The sequence below is a fragment of the Pristiophorus japonicus genome, chromosome 6 (assembly GCF_044704955.1).
Source record: "Pristiophorus japonicus isolate sPriJap1 chromosome 6, sPriJap1.hap1, whole genome shotgun sequence".
Taxonomy (NCBI): Eukaryota; Metazoa; Chordata; class Chondrichthyes; family Pristiophoridae; genus Pristiophorus; species Pristiophorus japonicus.
The window spans coordinates 1,277,470-1,298,306 of record NC_091982.1 but is presented as its reverse complement, the minus strand read 5'-3'; the positions used below and the strand labels follow the sequence as shown (position 1 = coordinate 1,298,306).

The 20,837-nt window shown below is 44.8% G+C and overlaps 1 protein-coding gene across 2 annotated transcripts in view; it reads left to right on the top strand.

Moving 5' to 3' along the window:
• The first annotated feature begins 1,997 nt into the window (after positions 1-1,997).
• LOC139265520 (BCL-6 corepressor-like protein 1) overlaps positions 1,998-20,837 on the top strand; it is a 342,936-nt gene continuing 324,096 nt past the window's right edge. The window contains exons 1-3 of one of the 2 annotated variants that reach the window (XM_070882537.1): positions 1,998-2,194; positions 2,413-2,602; positions 10,335-10,577. The gene's annotated coding sequence lies outside the window, so the exon portion shown is untranslated. Of the gene's footprint in view, positions 2,195-2,412; positions 2,603-10,334; positions 10,578-16,916; positions 17,162-20,837 lie in introns of those variants that run through there. The other variant, XM_070882538.1, reaches the window with a different exon arrangement.

The following is a 20,837-nucleotide window of genomic DNA, read 5'->3' as shown; positions in this document are numbered from 1 at the left end:
AAGCAGGAGAGGGAGGTGAAGAGGTGGAGGGGATTAGGGAGAGAATTGCTGAACTTAGGGCCTAGACAGCTGAAGGCAAACCTAGAGAACAAGAAAAGGAGAGGGAACAGTACTGAATCCCAGCTCAGCCAACACCCATTACTGGGCAGGTCCTAAATGGAGACCAGGAAGCACATGGAACAGCAAATCTGCCAAAATCCACAGGCTGCAAATGTCCCCAAGTATTATTTGAGTACTGTCAGCTTCTAGTAAACAATCTGTTGTGCATTAACACATCTACTTGTTAAAACCACTCTTTATAATATATTTGCAATGATTAAATTTTTTTAATAATTCGTACTCAGTTTACTGAGATGTATGACTTGCAAGTTGGTCATTTTTCAATGTGCATCCAAAATTATTTTGCATCAGTGCTAAAATAGTGCTATAACAACATGGTTTTATTCCTCATTAGCATTAGGTCTGAGCTGTTTCTTACCTCATCAACATCGACTGGCGGGGTTCAAAAATCAGGACCTGAATATGGACCCTGTGGATCAAGGCTGAGGTAGAGAGATTTTTGGACTGTAGGGGAATCAAGGGATATGGGGATTGGGGGGGGGAAAGTGAAGATCAGCCTTGGTCTTATTGAATGGTGGAGCAGGCTTGAAGGGCCGTATGGCTTACTCCTGCTCCTGCTCCTAATTCTTATGTTCTTATGTTCTTACCAACAGGCTTCACCAAGCCATGTAAAATATGGGTTATTGGGTGAATCGCATCAGAACATCATATGGGTGCTGCAACCACCTGCTGTATAAATGGAAGTTGAAGGATTGCCCGATGTGCACCTGTGGAGAGGTGATCCAAACGATGGAGCATTTTGGAATCATTGCTCGCTAAGACTCTTCCTTGGTAGAATATCTTCTATTCACTCCATATCACCAGAGGCCATAATGTGGGTGACGAACTTAGACGTCGACCTTTAATGTTGCATTTCAAGCTGCCATATCAAAGAAGAAACATCGACTAGAAAACGTGGATCAATAAGCTACTGAGCCAGAAAGAGAATTTCACTCCATAGTTCAATATTAATATATATATTTTATCTTTCATTAATTCAAGTTTGGGCTGCTGCATAGAATTAAAATGCATGATTACTGTACCAATTGCATGCAGTGGGCTTACCACTGTAAGTACAATGGTTGTGAAACGACTATATTCCAGCATTTCACCGCACGAGAAGAGGGATCTTGCAATCACCCAACACGGTGTTTTGGCACTGCAGATAGGTAATGATCAGAGGAAGTATATCAGCACACTTAGAACTGGTTCCTGAATTGAGTGACAACTGGAAATCAAGATTGACTTATCTCAGGAAAGACTTTTTAAAAATAAATGTAACTAAGTATAAAGGAGCCTATAATTTTTTTATAATGTGTTGTATGCTATGTTCTAAACTGGCATGGGAAGACATGTGAAAATATTTTTTGTAAAGGTGTTATCTCTCCAACGTGGAATACACAAATCTTTCCCCAAAGGTGCTTGTGAAGGTGTTTACTCTGGTTGGGATACAATTCCACAGGGACTGGAAGTCTGGCAGCCCTCTGGAACCTCGCTAAAGCAGTCATCCTTCATGCATGAGCTTGGAGAATGAGTCTCAGCAGGCTATTTTACCAGGGAGAGCATCGCAGCCAAGTCTGATCTTACTCTGATCCACCATCTACTCACATGGTACAAAGCCTTAAAGACCAGAAGATCCCTGGTTTGTGCTGAGACCGTAAGGACATTACAGCATGTCTGGGCTAAGGAGGGGAATGTTTATCCAGGGTGCCCACTCCAGATTGCTTTCCAGTAACTCCTGATGATAAGTTTCTGCATGGACTTTAGGGAGAACAAGGTTGGCCTTGGCTTTGATGCGCTCCACAGTCCAATAGCCTATTGATGCTTATTGTCTAAGTTCAAGCATAAAGAATGCCCACTTGAGTGAAGTATTGGAGGGCTGTTGGTGTCCGCACAACCATTCCCCAGCATGTGCCAGCCCCTTTGGGATAGGATGGAGGAAAGGGGAATGAAAATATAAAGAGCCTGTGCTATAAAACTACGAGAATCACAGATGGGAGGAGAAGAGAAAAGAAATGAAACATTTTTGTTAAAATTATCCAAGGTTCCTGCTCTCAATCACTGTCCTGCTGGAAAGTATACAGGTGAACACCAGGTGAGAACAGGAACAGGTTGTGATACCCACAGTGATTGATTAGTCTGCTGACATTTGTTGTCTAGTTTATACTTGAAGAGCGAGCTGTCAGGTGAGTTTTTGGGGCAAGAATCCATTACCTGTGGTGCCATAGGCATAAACACTGATTGGACATCAGGGAGGCCCCTCCAGATTTATTTTGGCATGTGTTATGTCTCGCTCTTTTCTTCCCGCTCCAGATTCTGGAATTGTCCGACGCACCCCTCAACTCTCTACATGCAATTTGCCTCGTGGAATTATACCGCAACAAGAATCAGCCGCTTCAGGAGAGAAGTGGAGAAAGTTGGAGAAATTTTTTTTTTTAAGTTTAAAAAAAAAGAAACATAAGTAATCATCGCGGAGCGGAAGTTGGCTAAAGGACAGCAAACAGTAAGTAGTAGTTGACTGATATTTTTCAGAGTGGCAAACACTGGAAAATTCAAGTGAATGGAACCCTTGCATTTAGGGCATTGAGCTGATTTTTAAATCAGCTACAAATTGATTAGATGAACAGATAAGCTCTTTCTACTTTGCCCCAGAAATGGACCTCAGTCCTGACCTCAGAGGAACACTGCATACTGCACCAGTATGACATTTTTCATTTCCAACACCAGCCATCATGTGTCCTGTCCATGTGAGTTTAGCAATTTAGTGCCAGCTTTAATTTGAAGGCATATGCTCACTGGAAACTGGATCAAGATAGCCAAAAGTCATTTTAGGTAAAACCCTTATAGCCACCAGACATAGAAATAATGAAATCCAGCAGTCTGCTCTGAATTTCAACCCAGTTCAAGAAGTGAAAGGCCTGTGTCTAACACATTGCATTACCCAGACCTTCATACAGGGCCAGTTTAATTTTGCACGCTCAGGTTTGTTCTTTTATTTTAATATGGGTACAGCAGTGTAATATTGTTGTGTTCCTAACACAGATGAGACTGCACACAAGGAGGTTAACGTAACAGTGACCTCAGTCTTTATTAAGACACTCCAGAGTGAGGAACAGGCCTTAGGGACCGGCTTATATACAGTGCTCCCAAGGGATCCCAGCATCTCTTGGGACTTCAGAGCATGCGCTCCCTGGTGGCGGAACATAGGAGTACATGCTTTACAGATAGAAACATAGAAAATAGGTGCAGGAGCAGGCCATTCAGCCCTTCTAGCCTGCACCGCCATTCAATGAGTTCATGGCTGAACATGCAACTTCAGTACCCCCTTCCTGCTTTCTCGCCATACCCCTTGATCCCCCGAGTAGTAAGGACTTCATCTAACTCCCTTTTGAATATATTTAGTGAATTGGCCTCAACTACTTTCTGTGGTAGAGAATTCCACAGGTTCACCACTCTCTGGGTGAAGAAGTTTCTCCTCATCTCGGTCCTAAATGGCTTACCCCTTATCCTTAGACTGTGACCCCTGGTTCAGGACTTCCCCAACATTGGGAACATTCTTTCTGCATCTAACCTGTCTAAACCCGTCAGAATTTTAAACATCTCTATGAGGTCCCCTCTCATTCTTCTGAACTCCAGTAAATACAAGCCCAGTTGATCCAGTCTTTCTTGATAGGTCAGTCCCACCATCCCGGGAATCAGTCTGGTGAATCTTCGCTGCACTCCCTCAATAGCAAGAATGTCCTTCCTCAAGTTAGGAGACCAAAACTGTACACAATACTCCAGGTGTGGCCTCATCAAGGCCCTGTACAACTGTAGCAACACCTCCCTGCCCCTGTACTCAAATCCCCTCGCTATGAAGGCCAACATGCCATTTGCTTTCTTAACCGCCTGCTGTACCTGCATGCCAACCTTCAATGACTGATGTACCATGACACCCAGGTCTCGTTGCACCTCCCCTTTTCCTAATCTGTCACCATTCAGATAATAGTCTGTCTCTCTGTTTTTACCACCAAAGTGGATAACCTCACATTTATCCACATTATACTTCATCTGCCATGCATTTGCCCACTCACCTAACCTATCCAAGTCACTCTGCAGCCTCATAGCATCCTCCTCGCAGCTCACACTGCCACCCAACTTAGTGTCATCCGCAAATTTGGAGATACTACATTTAATCCCCTTGTCTAAATCATTAATGTACAATGTAAACAGCTGGGGCCCCAGCACAGAACCTTGCGGTACCCCACTAGTCACTGCCTGCCATTCTGAAAAGTACCCATTTACTCCTACTCTTTGCTTCCCACAACATCACTCCCCCCAAAGTTAAAGTGAAAACTATTTACAAGGTGAGGCAGTCGGGAGCCTTTCTTTCCCTGGTGGACCGCCTCGGTACAAATGTCTGTTCTGGTGTGTTAGCTGTGCCCTCGCTGGGCTGGAGTGTTGTTGGCCCTGCAGGGCTGCTGGGTGAGCCTGGCCTTGCTGGGCTGTTGGGCGTGATGGGTTCGATTACCTGGTCCGGGGGGGGGTGTCATTGATCCTTTGGGTGTGTGTTGTGGGCTCGAAAAAGGTGGTGTCTGCTGTGGGTTGTTCAGGGCAGTCTGTGAACCACAGTCTCGTTTGGTCCAGGTGCTTTCTGCAAATTTGTCCATTGTCTAGTTTGACTACAAACACCCTATTCCCTTCTTTAGCTATCACTGTGCCCGCGATCCACTTGGGACCATGTCCAGAGTTTAGCACATACACAGGGTCATTCAGATCAATTTCCCGTGACACAGTGGCGCGACCATCATTTAAATTTTGTTGCTGCCGCCTGCTCTCTACCTGATCATGCAGGTTGGGGTGGACCAGCGGGAGTCTGGTTTTAAGTGTCCTTTTCATGAGTAGCTCAGCCAGGGGCACCCCTGTGAGCGAGTGGGGTCTCATATGGTAGCTGAGCAGTACTCAGGACAGGCGGGTTTGGAGTGAGCCTTCTGTGACTCGTTTAAGGCTCTGTTTGATGGTTTGTACTGCCCGCTCTGCCTGCCCATTGGAGGCTGGTTTAAATGGGGCCGAGGTGACATGTTTGATCCCATTGCGGGTCATGAATTCTTTAAATTTGGCACTGGTGAAACATGGCCCGTTGTCACTGACCAGTATGTCAGGCAGGCCGTGGGTGGCAAACATGGCCCTCAGGCTTTCAATGGTGGCGGTGGCGGTGCTTCCTGACATTATTTCACATTCAATCCATTTTGAAAAAGCATCCATCACCACCAGGAACATTTTACCGAGAAACGGGCCCGCATAGTCGACATGGATCCTCGACCATGGTCTGGAGGGCCAGGACCACAAACTTAGTGGTGCCTCTCTGGGCACGTTGCTCAACTGAGCACACACGCTGCATTGCCGTACACAGGACTCTAAGTCAGAGTCGATACCAGGCCACCACACGTGGGATCTGGCTATCGCTTTCATCATTATTATACCCGGGTGTGTGCTGTGGAGATCCGAGATGAATGTCTCCCTGCCCTTTTTGGGTAGCACTACACGGTTACCCCAAACAGGCAGTCTGCCTGAATGGACAGCTCATCCTTTCGCCGCTGGAACGGCTTGATTAGCTCTTGCATTTCAACGGGGATGCTGGCCCAGCTCCCATGCAGTACACAGTTTTTTACGAGGGACAGCAGAGGATCTTGGCTGGTCCAAGTCCTCATCTGGCGGGCCGTGACAGGTGATTTATCATTTTCAAACGCTTCCATGACCATCACCAAGTCTGCGGGCTGCGCCATTTCCATCCCCAAGGTGGGTAATGGTAGCCGACTGAGAGCATCCGCACAGTTCTTGGTGCCTGGCCTGTGGCGGATGATATAGTTATACGCTGATAGCACGAGTGCCCACCTTTGTATGCGGGCTGAGGTATTAGTATTTATCCCCTTGTTTTCAGCGAACAGGGATATGAGGGGCTTGTGATCGGTTTCCAGCTCAAATTTGAGACCAAACAGGTACTGATGCATTTTCTTTACCCCGAACACACACACACTAATGCCTCTTTCTCAATCATGCTGTCGGCCCTCTCGGTCTTAGACAAGCTCCTAGAGACATAGGCGACAGGTTGCAACTTCCCAGCAACATTAGCTTGTTGTAATACACACCCGACTCCGTACGACGACGCATCACATGCTAGCACAAGTCTTTTACACGTGTTATACAATACAAGCAGCTTGTTGGAGCATAAAATGTTTCTAGCTTTCTCAAAAGCAATTACTTGTTTTTTTCCTCATACCCAGTTCTCACCTTTATGCAATAACACATGTAGGGGCTCTAAGAGGGTGCTTAACTCCGGTAGGAAGTTCCCAAAATAGTTGAGGAGTCCCAGGAATGACCGCAACTCCATGACGTTCTGTGGCCTGGATGCAATCCTGATTGTCTCTGTCTTGGCGTCTGTGGGCCGAATGCCGTCCGCCGCGATCTTTCTCCCCAAAAACTCCACTTCTGTTGCCATGAAGGCGCATTTCGACCTCTTCAGCCGCAGCCCTACGCGATCCAGTCGCTGGAGAACCTCCTCCAGGTTTTGTAGGTGCTCGACGGTGTCCCGACGCGTGACCAATATGTCGTCCTGAAAAACCACCATGTGTGGTACCGACTTGAGTCGGCTCTCCATGTTGCTCTGGAAGATCGCTGCAGCCGACCGAATTCCAAACAGGCATCTGTTGTAGATGAACAATCCCTTGTGCGTATTGATGCAGGGGAGGCCCTTCAAAGACTCCTCCAGCTCCTGCGTCATGTAGGCCGAAGTCAGGTCGAGCTTGGTGAACGTCTTGCCTCCTGCCAGCGTCACAAATAGGTTGTCTGCCTTAGGTAGCGGGTATTGGTCCTGTAGCGAGAAACGATTAATAGTTACTTTATAATCGCCGCAAATCCTGACCGTGCCATCACTTTTGAGTACTGGAACAATCGGGCTGGCCCAGTTGCTTAATTCCACTGGGGAGATGATGCCCTCGCTTTGCAGCCTGTCCAGCTCGATTTCCACTCTCTCCCTCATCAAGTGAGGTACAGCTCGCGCCTTGTGGTGAATGGGTCGTGCCTCTGGGACCAAGTGGATCCACACCTTCGCCCTGGAAAAGTTTCCAATGCCTGGCTCAAAAAGGGAAGGAAATTTGTTAAGAACCTGGATACATGAGGTATCATCGACATGTGATAGCGCTCGGATGTCATCCCAGTTCCAGCGGATTTTGCCCAGCCAGCTCCTTCCAAGCAGTGTGGGGCCAACGCCCGGGACAATTCAGAGTGGCAGTTCGTGCACTATGCCCTCGTAGGTCTTGACCATGGCGCTGCCCAGGACAGTGATGAGGTCTTGGTGTACGTTCTCAGTTTCACGTGGATGGGGCTCAGGGCTGGTCTGAGTGCTTTGTTGCACCACATTCTCTCAAACATCTTTTTACTCATGATGGATTGGCTAGCGCCAGTGTCCAGTTCCATGGCTACGGGTAAGCCATTCAATTTTACATTTAGCATTATAGGTGGACATTTCATTGAAAATGTGTGCACCCCATTGTACTTCAGCATCTGCCTCCTCTCTCTGAGGCTCGAAATTGCTTTGATCCACCATGGACCGATCTTCCTCTGCCATGTGGTGGTTAGCAGGTTTTGCAGAGCTTGCAGCTCGTCTGTAAGCTTGTTGGAGATGCCCCATTGTTTCACAGCTCTTGCAAACATACTCTTTGAAGCGGCATGAATAGGCTGAATGGAAGCCTCCACAACGCCAACAAGGTGTGAATTGCCTTGCATTCATCCTTTGCTGCGGACTCTGAGTCATCTGGGTCACCTGAGGCCTGCTGGCAGTTGCAGACTCATGGTTTCTGCCCTGTACATTTCTGTTCGCAAACACAGTTCCAGTTAATTTATGAACATTACGAGCACTTGTGTGCTGAGAGATTTGTTTGGTGTTATCACTGGTGGACATAAACGCCTGTGCTATCGCAATGGCCTTACTGAGGGTCGGTGTCTCTACAGCCAAAAGTTTTCATAGGATGGTCTCGTGGCCAATGCCCAGTACAAAAAAGTCTTTGAGCATCTGCTCCAGGTAGCCCTCAAACTCACATTGTCCTGCAAGTCGCCTTTGCTCGGCGACGTAGCTCGCCACTTCCTGACCTTCAGATCGCTGGCACGTATAGAACCAATACCTCACCATCAGCACGCTCTCCCTCGGGTTAAGATGCTCCCGAACCAGTGTACACAGCTCCTCATACAACTTATCTGTGGGTTTCACCGGAGCCAGAAGATTCTTCATGAGGCTGTAGGTCGGTGCCCCGCAGACTGTGAGGAGGACCACTCTCCTTTTTGCAGGGCTTCCTTCTCCGTCCAGCTCGTTGGCTACAAAGTACTGGTCTAGCCGTTCGACATAGTCTTCCCAGTCCTCACCCTCCGATAACTTCTCCAGAATGCCCACAGTTTGCTGCATCTTTGCGTTGGATTCGTATTCTCGTCGCCAGTTGTTGTGTTCCTAACACAGATGAGACTGCACACAGGGAGGTTAAAGTAACAGTGACCTCAGTCTTTATTAAGACACTCCAGAGTGAGGAACAGGCCTTAGGGGCTGGCTTATATACAGTGCTCCCAAGGGATGCTGGGATCCCTTGGGACTTCAGGGGATACGCTCCCTGGTGGTGGAACATGGGAGTGCATGCTTTACAGATACACAACAAATATCATTACTGTTTGTGTGCTCAAAATGGTCACCACCTTTGCTTATATAATAATAGTTGTTGCACTTCATAACTATTCATTGTACGTGTCGCACTTTGGGACATTTTCGAGAGACTGTTATATAAATGGAAGTCTTCTTTGAACTTTTTTGCTGATTTTGATGTCAACATGCATGCCACTCCACGGATTCTCACTAAATCCACACTGTTAACACCAAATAACATTGATGAAAAAAGACTCAAAAAATAATTTAAACTCTCTCCAAAAAAGAGCATTAAAATCAAGTCATAGGTACAAATTGGATTCAGTAATTTAGGCTAAAGAAATCCTAACACAACTAGATTTAAGGTAATTATATGGCTGATGCCCCTTGGTGGCCTACTGTACATAAACCACAGGTCCTTAGTGTGCGTCCTCCAACCTAACATCAGGCAATACTATACATACTGCTGTAAAACATTTTAATGCCGTACAAGTGTGTGAGACTTTTTTGTACAGCATAGCATGTGTGAAATAGTTCTGTGGTAATCATAGCCCAGGAATTGCCATGTGAAGTATTAGCATACAAACAGTGAGCATTCATACCCTAATATCACACACAGTAATTTCTTAGATGATTTATTAAAGTTCATAAACTGGTATTTCCAGAGAAAGATTACTTCCCATATTTAACTTAAAAATATTTTTACTCTCACCCATCCTCCACAATGGTTGAATTAAGTGCTGAAGCAGTACAATGGAGCCACCTAATGTGCTGAATGGCTTTTCTCATTCTTCTATCATGCCACTTTCATGTCATTTCTTCCTGCACTCCAGGTCCTCTACCCCTGTGCAACCGGGAGTGTAGCCAGAACTTAACGTTTGTACACGAGCTAACATATCGATTCCTTTCCCCCCACCCCCAGTCTTTCGTCCCTCGGTCTCAAGCATAGATACCAAACCTGTAGATATTACAATATGTACTGCTTCCTATCTTCAGAATCAGCGTAAAACAAAACGTGAAAATGGCCACAAATGAACAACACTCCAAACCTCCCCAATCGGTTTCTCCAGTGCTGTCGAGACAATACTTAAATGGATTATCTGAATGGGCAGAATACTTAGGCTCCCAATCAGGGAAGTCCCTGGTCATTTTATAGAGGGTTGGGATCTTGGTCCAGTAGCAATTGTCTGGAAACTCTATTTTGAGGAATTCATTGGGGTCAATTTTCAATCCCTTCACCTGGGTTTAACAGGGTAGTAACGGCCTAAAAATGGGGTCGGTAGCATTACCACTCATTAACACCAGCGATGCAACCAGCTCAATTTTGGAAGGGGTCGAGATGGAAATTAGACTTAAATAGGACCATGATTGCCATTTTAGGTGCCATACCCAAGTTGTCATTCTCCACATGTGAGTCTAAACAGTCAGTATTGGCAGATTATTTAATTATGAGAGGCATCACAACTGAACCCAGTCATGTCTTCATCAATAGTCCACACAAATACTTTTCATCAGGTTTCACTGGAAATAAATCAGGATTGGTAATCCGGGATGGTTTTACTCTCCCCAGGCCAGGAAGAGCAAGGTCAATTGTAGCAGATCCACTTTTGCCCCAGTTGTGATAACTCTATACAGACTATGGATTGAACCTGACTCACTTCCGTACTGCTGCAGCAACAGAAGCAACAACTAGCACTTATATAGTGTTGTTCACATAACAAATATTCCCAGCATCCTCCACTGGAGACAGGAGGACACCATGGAGAAAGTGGGAGAGGAGTTACTGCAGGTGATGGACAGTGTGGTTGAAAAGGTACGGTTATAGGAGATTTTTTAAGGTAGGGAAAGGAGTTTAGTAAGAGAGTTATAAAGTGTCAGGATGTGGTGCTGAAGGCCCAGCTGCACTGGCAGTGTATCAAATGAACCATTATGGAGTCTGAACTCACTTCTTAACAATTTCAAAAAGTACAAAGTGTTATATGCTGATACACAAAATGCAGAAAAGGAATAACATAAGAAAGGTCATGGATTGAAACGGTCATTCAGCCTATCACATCTCCTCCCTCTGATATACTAATTCTCCCATTTTGAAGAACTCAGTTGTTTTTGCCTCTTATTTAGATTCTGTCTGAGCAAAGAGGGTTTCTCAATAGTTGTTCTAAATTTACAATATGCTTCATTGCTATTATTAAGAGCGAGTGTAATTTTTTTGGACATTTTTTTCACATTAGTTTTATTTTTATTTTTATAATTTTCTCAGATATTTTGTGAAATATTTAGGGTAAAACTCTTTCTGTCCAATAAGTGTAATTGTAAAGCCACATATTAATAATCCTGCTTATTAAAGAAATACACCGATAATTTGTCATAATAGTTGTACATTGTGGTCTCCATTTTACTTTTTAATCCCCTTAGAGCAGCGGTGATCAGAATGTGACCCTGAGGTCACTTGTGAGCCAGTTCTCCTCACCTGCAATCCTTGGTAGACCTGCTGATCTAGCTGTGTCACTAACTTTCAATTTTCTGGTATGTTGCTGAGGCTGGAAATCATGAATTTAAAAACTAAACGTATCTAGTTGCTTTATGATACTTTTTTGTGAAATTGGCCCTCAAGTAAGTCACTGTGCCAGATTGTGGGCCTTGACAAAATGTTACTGAATATTCTACCTTAACGCCATTCCATGCATCAAAATGATCGTGGGCATTGTCTCATATCTTTGATCTTTTTCACAGCCTGTAGTACCTGAGAATGATGTATGATGAAAGCACTGGATACCAAGTCATGCACTCCTCTGACTTCACCCTTGAGTGAAAATAAAATGTTAGTTTAACAGTTAACTACCCTCACTGGCTCATCTTGTATTTACACGTTTCATAAATTGAAAGAAACCTCAGGCCCAAATAAAGTGTTCCTTTTTTATTATTGTGTTTGTACCATGATTGGTTTAAATACAGGAATCTGTGCTGCGCCAGCGGCTGGAATTCCTATAACCCTGGCATTGATCTGTTCATATTTTTGTCAAGGTGGTTTAAGTGGACTAAGAATTAGAATCAAGTTCATGGCAGAATCTTGATCTGTGATATGGGCAGATGAGGCAGCAGACTCATTTAAAAAGGCCCAGTAAGCAGGGTCCCAGGTTTGATCCCTAGTGTGTGCTGAGTTAGCTGAGCTCATTGGGGCAACAGTTGGGGTGCCACAATTGGCCTCAGTACTCAAGGACTACAGAGGGGTAAAATTCAGCCAGGGTTCCTGCTTTTGACAGCTGTCCTGTGACTCTTGCTAGTAAGTGTTTGAATTTAAATGCTGAAGACTGGAACAGGCTTAGCTGAGATGTACTTAGTGATTGATTAGCCTGCCAAGTACTCTAGGCTCGCACATGAACAGTGGCCATTTGGTGAAGTACCAGAGCCGTGCCTGTGGAACTAGACCCCAGCAAAAGTCCATGTGTTAAGGAGAGGAGGGGAGAAATTAATTAAAATCATTCATTACTAAAGACCAAGTTTAGCACTTTATCATTGAAGTTTCTGAAAGATATTAGGTATAATATTTATTGCAGAGATTCTCATTCAAAGTTTCACCCAAAACATTAACTTAATCTTTTCTCTTTCATAGACTGACTGACCTCTATACACTTCCATCCTGTGTTTTTATAAAAGTCACTTAGCTGTGCTAAGTTAACCCCATCTTGCCTGTAGAATGTACTTTTGTTTTCAACAGTTGAGTATTTAGTAATGTCACTTTACGTAGTCAGCAATTTTATAAACTATTGTCAAGTATCTGGGTTTATTATAGATATAATATCACATGCAATGATGGCATTTCCATGTTGTAACTTTTAGGGCAGATTTGAGGGAGTTTTTTAACTCTATATCCAGCTATGCTATACCTCGCCTGGAGGTGCTTGATCCCTGAAGTAGGAAATACTCCATTCTTTAGTACTAATATTCGTCATCTTGAAAAAATGACCATGAAACCTGCTGGATTGTCTTAAAATCCCGACTGGTTTACTAATATCCTTCAGGGAAAGGAAACCGCCACCTATACCCAGTCTGGCCTACACGTGACTCGAGACCCAAACTATGTGGTTCACTCTTAATGCCCTCAGGGCAACCAGGAATGGGCAATACATTTTTCCTTGGCAGCATTACAAACATCCCAAGAACAAATAACAAAAATGTCAGGGCAGATGAGTAATATGATTTAACTCAATGAGTCACTTATGAGTTACCAAATCAACTTCAGTTATGTAATATAAAAGATATGTCCCATCTTTTTATTTGTCTCTTGTAAGTAATCAACTGTCACCAGTGAATTACAAGTGTAAATGTAATATATTCAGGCTCTTATTTATGATTTTGTGCTGAAACCTTGGCTGAGATCAGCTATCGCTGCTCAAATTAGGAATCAAATTTGGGATGTTCCTGGTTCAGTTTCACATTGGGCAATGCTTTTATTAATTGCATTCTCAGGGGATCCCACAAGGTGCTTTTATTAAGTTATCTCAATTCCTAAAAAGTACCAAATGTGTTGACTGCAAAGGGTACAAAGGCACCTCCTATTTAATCCATTTGTAGAAAAGAGCAATGTGTGATGCCAGAAAGACAATGCTTTCCTGGAGGTCTGATGTCTAAGTTCCAAAGTTACAGAAAGATAGCCCACACATGTTGATATAGTTTAAGGTTCAGTGAAGTAAGCTCTTGGGCCTAGAAATTGGGGAAGGCAAGAAACCTGATGGAAACATTGGTGGCCAAGAATAACGGCTGCGGGCCATGAGAACACAGGCAGTATCAGCATTTTTGTACTACCTGCTCATTATCATCAGCGTGGCGGTGATTTGCTAGTGCATCATCATTATAGGCAGTCCCTTGAATGAGGATGACTTGCTTCCATATCAAAAGGAATGAGTTCACAGATGTTTTAATGAAGGACCGATATTCCAGTCCTGAACTCCAATTGAAGGAGTGGAAGATGTCTGTGCATGGAATTTTTAACGTGTGGTGACCATTGCACACCAGCCACTACACGGGCTCGACAGAGCTAGGCCTTTATCCAGTGGCAAGGGTTAACCAGGACAACTGGAGACCTGCTCTGCTGCACAGACCTAGTGCGCTCACATATCGCAGTGTGGGCAGGTCCGTGCTGCCCCTGGGCCCTCGGCTCTTCTGGCCCCCTTATACTCATTTGCCGCACCTCCGCCACGATCTCTTGCCGCTCCTCTGCCACAAACATTCGCACCATCGCCACGATCTCTTGCTGCTCATCCTTTATATAGCACCCATCATGACCACCAGCATAGGTGCCGCCAATGTTTTGTGGCAGAGGAGCAGCTAGTGCAACGCGCTCCTTACAGCGCTAATCTCAGGAGGCCAAAGGTCGCCTCTGTCTCCCGTTCGCAGTGTAGGGGAGGGGGAAAGAAAGGAACGACCTGAGCAGTTGCTGTATGTGCTCAAAAATATTAGCTGTCACCTGATGTTTGTCAATTTTCTGTTTGTTTATGACATGAATGTAGATCGAGATTTTATCATAGATCGTTTTCAATCATTGCAATGGAGTTCACCCATTGATTTACTGACCCACGAACACTGCAGGGCCCCCAGAAAGCTGCCAGAAAATGTAACCCTCCACATCCCAACAACATCCCCCCCACCCCTCCCCCCCCCTCCCCCATCCACACCACTGATGGGCAAAAAATGAAAGTTAAAAGGAAGTTCCAGCGTCCATCTTCCTAAGTCCTGCCAGATTGCTCATGGCTGTTAACGCTGCTGAAAGACCGTTTAGCAGCAGCATGATTTAGTGTAGGAGGCAACGTGAGCAGAGAAATCTAAAATGGGTGAATAAGCATCAGTTCGCTTTTGCACGGCAATTGATGTCACGCTCTACCTCATTAAAATATTCTCGCCGATAGCAGTTAACGGCAGCGCTGATGACCTGCTGAAAATGGCGGCCACTGCGGTGCCCATCACCAGCAGGCGGAAGAGCGCTGGCCGTTTTTTTCACCATTTCATGGCGCTAATGGGTGGCGCAAACCATTCAAATTTCTAGGCCTTGATTCTGGAAAGACATGACACTGGAAATGAAGACCATCTAATATGATCCAACGAATCTATTGCAGAACATTGATATAACAATAGTTGTATAGTTTTTCTGAACATTTCTCAAATAGTGCAGTGGCTTTGGTTATATGAGCAGATCAACATTAACATTTAAAAGGGGATTGTCAACCGAAATGTCTAAATATACAAAGGGACAAATTGAGGAATAACACAACTCTTAGCGGTCATGAGAGTTTGCTGCAATTTTAACAGTGACCATGTGTTTAAAGTGCTCCTTTGATGGCTCATTTAGAAGAAACAGAATACAATTGAGCTGTCCAAATCAGAAGATCTGTGATTTGATTTCTGTCCGTTCAGTTGACTGATATCAGTCAGTATGTCTATTGTGATCTACAATTGACTTCCGCACCCTAGGGTAGGGAGCAATAAAATCAGGCAGGATTCTGCTTCTGATTGCTATTCATCGGAAAAGTGCATCAGGCGAGGATAGGATCAGGCGTGGACAGTCCTCTATGGTCAAATAGACTCAATACTCACTGTCCAGGGTCACACATAAAGAATATTGACTTGGAAGAGATACTGTCAGATGGCTGGTGCTGTTGGAACTGTATTTTAGCCAAAATCTGTGATTTCAGAAGAAGAGAGATTAAAGCAGGCAATCACCGGCCACACCTGATGAACTGTTCAAAAACATGACTATTGTGAAGTCAGTAGCAGACTTGCATGTCACCACCCATGTATACATACAAGGATTTGTGTCTAGCTCCTACTCATTTAATTGCATATTTTCTTTCTTCATAGTGTGTTTGTAAATTCCAATGTTCAGTCACCATATTTTATAAACTTAAGAAACCACAAAGGGAGAATCTTTTGACACATCAGCTATAAGATATTTTTTTTCCACATTCCAGAGCACAGGAGAGACCTAAGATTATTTTATGGGGAAGGGAGTTATAATTAAGAAATATATCATTAAGCAGAAAATTCCTAAATTTGAAAATGGGTTACAGCCACTATTGTATTACTGGTAACTGCTAGGGGAGGGTTGGATTGGACAGTCTAGCTTTTGATTGGTTCTTCTGCAAATTTCTATGATTATACACCAGAAACAAATGCATTTTTTACATTTACTTCTGCATGTTTATGATGCAAACACATTTAAGTTTACAATAAACTTTTATCAACAATCCAAACGTCATAACTCAAATCAGGATCCCACCTTGTCTCTGTTGTGGACTTTTGGACTGAGCAAAAGGCGGTAACATTAAGGGGGCATGAGGTTGAAGGGGGATGGAGATAATGATGAAGATAGGATTAGGGATACAGAGGAGGATTCACAGACTCCTGACTGACCTGTAAGAGCACGTGACACACATACAAGTGAGTAATATTAAGAGTTCAGTGCAGGAGTTTCCTGACAACATTTTCTGGTTATAAAGGTAGGATAGGTGTCGTTTTGACATTGAGAGGGCGAATTTTAAAAACCTCAGCTTCTTAACTGGTAGCACTTGATCCAGACACAATTGCTAGGTAATTATCTTTAGCAGATGCAGATCTATGTCCCCTATTTGCTAATTATGCAAGTCCACTCCCTTCATAGTGAACTTGCCATGAATTGCATTTGCACGAGAGGGTGGACAAGATTGGCTCGGTGAGTAGTAACCTGGGAAACAGAATGGAAGTGTACTGTTAGATGTTACATACAGTGTGCTTTGATTACGATCAGCTGCTGTGTCCTTTCCCCCCCTCTGCCCAACACTAGTCTCAGCGCCGAACACACAGTGATTGACTGCACAAGCGTTGTTTTAATCCGATAGTTTGAAGTTGCATTAGAGAACTCAGGTATGGGTCAGTGGAGAATGCAATGGTTAAAACAAAAGAGGAAAGATTGTTCCCTACACATAAATACAACAGCGGATGTAACAGGACGAAATCACTTAAAAAAAACTCCGTGGGGTATGTAGCCTTGAACATCGAAAGAAAAAAGACGGTTTGCACTGGGCCAGCGAGTTTTCGAGATATGACCCTGCAAATAAAGTAGCTGCGGCGGCGCTAGGACCCTGGGGACGCGACTGCAGCGAGGAGTGGTGGAAATGTGCGCAGCAGACTGCGATATGGAGCGAAAGTAAACTCATTCCTCGTTTCACATATTATTATTTACATTTTTTTTTAAAACATCGATTTTTATCAGCCCCAGCACGGCGCTTCTGCACCGTCGGGACCCGCACTTTCACAACCCCCGGGGCCCCGGCTTCGGATCGGATCGGATCGGATCGGACCCGGACCGGACCCGGACCCGGACCTTCCTTGAACGACAAGGCAGCAGCTCGGAATTAAATCCAGGTATGTTTAAAAAAAATGAAGAGGCTGAGCTCGGTGGAGCTGAGCGGAGCTGTGCCTGTGGCGAGAAGCCGAGGTGCCCTCGCCCTCTCAACATTAACAAAAGGAGACGCTTCGCTTCTGCTCTGGGGGCGATCTCGCCAATTTCGTGTCAGCTCCACTGGCAGCTTGCTTTTTAATTTTTTTTTTAATTTCAAACGTTTGACGGAGAGGATAATTGCAAACCCCAGACATGTGTTTACAAATCATGCAAAGGATTTGATCAATAGGAGGGATCGGGCCAGGTTATTTTAAAAACACAAGTTTAAAGGCTCCGAGCAAGACATTTAAAAGGGTAAATGCTCAACTTCCGGGAGGTAACTTATTCCCATACTGCGCGGCTAGTTTATTTATTTTACAAACATTAAAGGCTTTAGTCACAAGAGTTATTTTGCAACGGCTCCGTATAGAGTTGGTTGATAGTTTAGGCGATCGAGGTGCCCAATTTCGGTTGAATTGGCGTTTGCACTTGTGGAGGAGCCGGGCCCCACCGGACTGAGTGATCAGATATACCGGACTCTGTAATTATATCAATATTCTCAGGTCCAGGGAGCTGCTGCCAGGCTGGAACTGAGAAATTGGAGAACCTCTTTTAAGTCACAAGTCTCTCACTCGTCCTTGAGGATATTTCACAGATCCCGAAGCGATCATAAATGTTTCACCAGCGGAGGAGTTAAAAAGCATAAACCGATATTCACTTGTGCCTAATTTTTGCAATGCAAAAAAAAAAAGAACACCCCACCAGGCATTCCCGTTTGTTTTTATATTTTAAATATGAACACTGAAAGGAACCAGTAATGTCTTAATCTTTCCAAAGAGTTGTGGGTCTCGGGTTCCCGGAGTGAGGTTTGCACAGCCTCCAGCCTCCGTGACCCTCCCCGACCTCGGTGGGTGGAAGAAGGATGTGACGGACTATTTCTAGATCCATTCCACGCTTGTTATTCCGCTTCGAAGGGATACACGAAACAAACACAAAATCTCCAAGGGGTGGCCTTCCTTTAAACTCACCAGCGATCCACGATGTTTCTGAACACTGAGCATGGGGATTTGTTCTTTAAATTAGCACCCCCATCCCTCGCCCCCGGAACCCATCCCATCCAGGCAGCAAGTCTTTTGATATTATTGTGTGTTTTGTGTGTCGAGGCCTTGTTGCACAAACACCTTGTGTTGAATTTTGAGAAAGTTTTCAAGTTGGATTAGTTCCCTGCTCTGTGCTGACTTGGATGATCCCATTGGAGCTGACAGTTTGGGGCGTGGGAGTGCTACAATTCGCCTTAAAGACACTGGGGAAGAGGTAGAGAGAGAGGGGAGAGAGGAGGGGTGCAAAGCCAGGCCGGGCTCCAGCTCCTGAAAACGATCCAGTGATTCCTCCTGGAAGGTGTGCTTGTTACATGAGAACAGCTGCAATGATCCACCCTCTCCAAGTTAAAATACTGTGCCCACATTCACTGTCTAGGCCCAGATATAAAAAAAATGACCACTTGGGACAGCTATTAGAGTGCACCTGGAGCTGTTCCTCTGTGCAATTTGTCAGGCCAATGATATCCAGGTAGTGTTTAAAAATTCATTTTTAGAATGTGAGCATTGCTGGCAAGGCCAGTATTTATTGCCTTGGATACAATTGAGTGGCTTGCTAGGCTAATTCAAAGGGCAGTTAAGAGTCAGTCACTTTGGTATGGGACAGGAGTCACATAGAGGCCAGATCAGGTAATGGAAACCCTTTCACTAATCTGCTGACCACCATACTTCCCTTCCTGACCCCAGTGTTAGCTGACATACAAACCTTGACCCCTCTGTCCTTGCAAACTACTGCCTTTCCTCTCCAAAGTCCTTGAACATGTTGTCACCTCCCAAATCCATGCCTGGCTTTTCCAGAACTCCATGTTTGAATTCCTCCATCAGGATTCTGTCCCTGCCACAATACCAAAACGGCTCTTACCAAAATCACAAATTACACCCTATGTGACTGTGACAGTGGCAAAACCATTCTTCCTCATCCTTCTCGCCTGTCTGCAGCCTTTGACATGGTTAACCACTCCATCCTCCTCCAAGGCCTCTCCTCCAAGGCCTCTCCTCTGTCGTCCAGCCGGGTGGAACTGCACTTGCCTGTTTCCATTCTTATCTATCCAGTTGTTGCCAGATAATCACCTATAATGGCTTCTCTTCCTGCTCCAGCACCCCTCCTATTTTCCATCTACAAGCTCCGCTTGGCGACATCATCTGAAAACACAGCGTCAGATTCCACATATACGCGGATGACACCGAGCTCCACCTCACGATCACATCTCTACCCCTGCACTATCTTTAAATTGTCTAACTGCTTGTCTGACATCCTGTACTGGATGGGCAGAAATTTCCTCCAACCAAATACTGGGAAGACTGCAACCACTGTCTTCAGTTCCCCCCCACAAACTCTGTTCCCTAGCCACCGGCTCCAGCCCTCTCCCTGACAACAGTCTAAGGCTGAACCAGATTGTTTGTAACCTTGGTGTCGTATTTGATCACGAGCTGAGCTACTGACCACATATCCGTGCCATCACTAAAGCCACTTACTTCTACCTGTGTAACATTGCCCGACTCCACCTCACCTCAGCTCATCTGCTGCTGAATCCCTCATCCATGCCTTTGATACCTCTAGACTTGACTATTCCAATGCACTCCTGGCCAGCCTCCCATTTTCCACCCTCCATAAACTAAGCTCATCTGAAACTCTGCTGCCCATGTCCTAACTAGCACCAAGTCCTGTTCACCAATCACTCCTGTGCTCCCTGACTTACATTGGCTCCTGGTTAAGCAATGCCTCAATGTTAAAATTCTCGTCCTTGTTTTCAAATCCCTCATGACCTTGCCCCTCCCTAGTAATGTAACCTCCTCCAGCCCAGAACCCTCTAATATCTGTGCTCCACCTATTCTGACTTCTTGTGATCTCCAATTTTAATTGTTCCTCCATTGGCAGCCTTGCCTTCAGCTGCCAAGGCCCGAAGCTCTGGAACTCCCTGCCTAAACCTCTCCACCTCGTTCTCCTTTTAAGACACTTCTTAAAACCTACCTGTCATTTGCCTTGGTGTCAAATTTTATTTGATAATGCTCCTGTGAAGCGCCTTGGGACGTTTTACTACGTTAAAGGTGCTATATAAATGCAATTTGTTGTTGTCATTGTTGTCAAGGAGATTAATGAGCCAGTTACGCATTTACAACAATTCGACAGCTGCACAGTCACTTTAATTGATACCAAATTTTTATTTCTAGATTGTTAAAACTGAATTCAAGTGTTTAAACTGCCATGGTGGGATTTGAATTCACAGTCTCTGGATTAGTTGTCCAATAACATAAAACTACTCCACATGCATCATGCCCCACATGAGCTGACCTTACCACATCATTTGATGGTGGTCCGAGCACATAGTATATTTTTTAATTTATTCATTCACAGGATCTGTGTGTCGCTGGCGAGGCCGGCATTTATTACTCATCCCTAATTGCCCTCGAGAAAATGGTGGTGGGACACCTTCTTGAATGGCTGCAGTGCCTGTGGTGAAGGTATTCCCCAGTGCTGACTTTGTCATAGCGGTTTGGTACAAGTGAGTGGCATGCTAGGCCATTTTAGAGGGCAGTTAAGAATCAACCACATAGCTGTGAG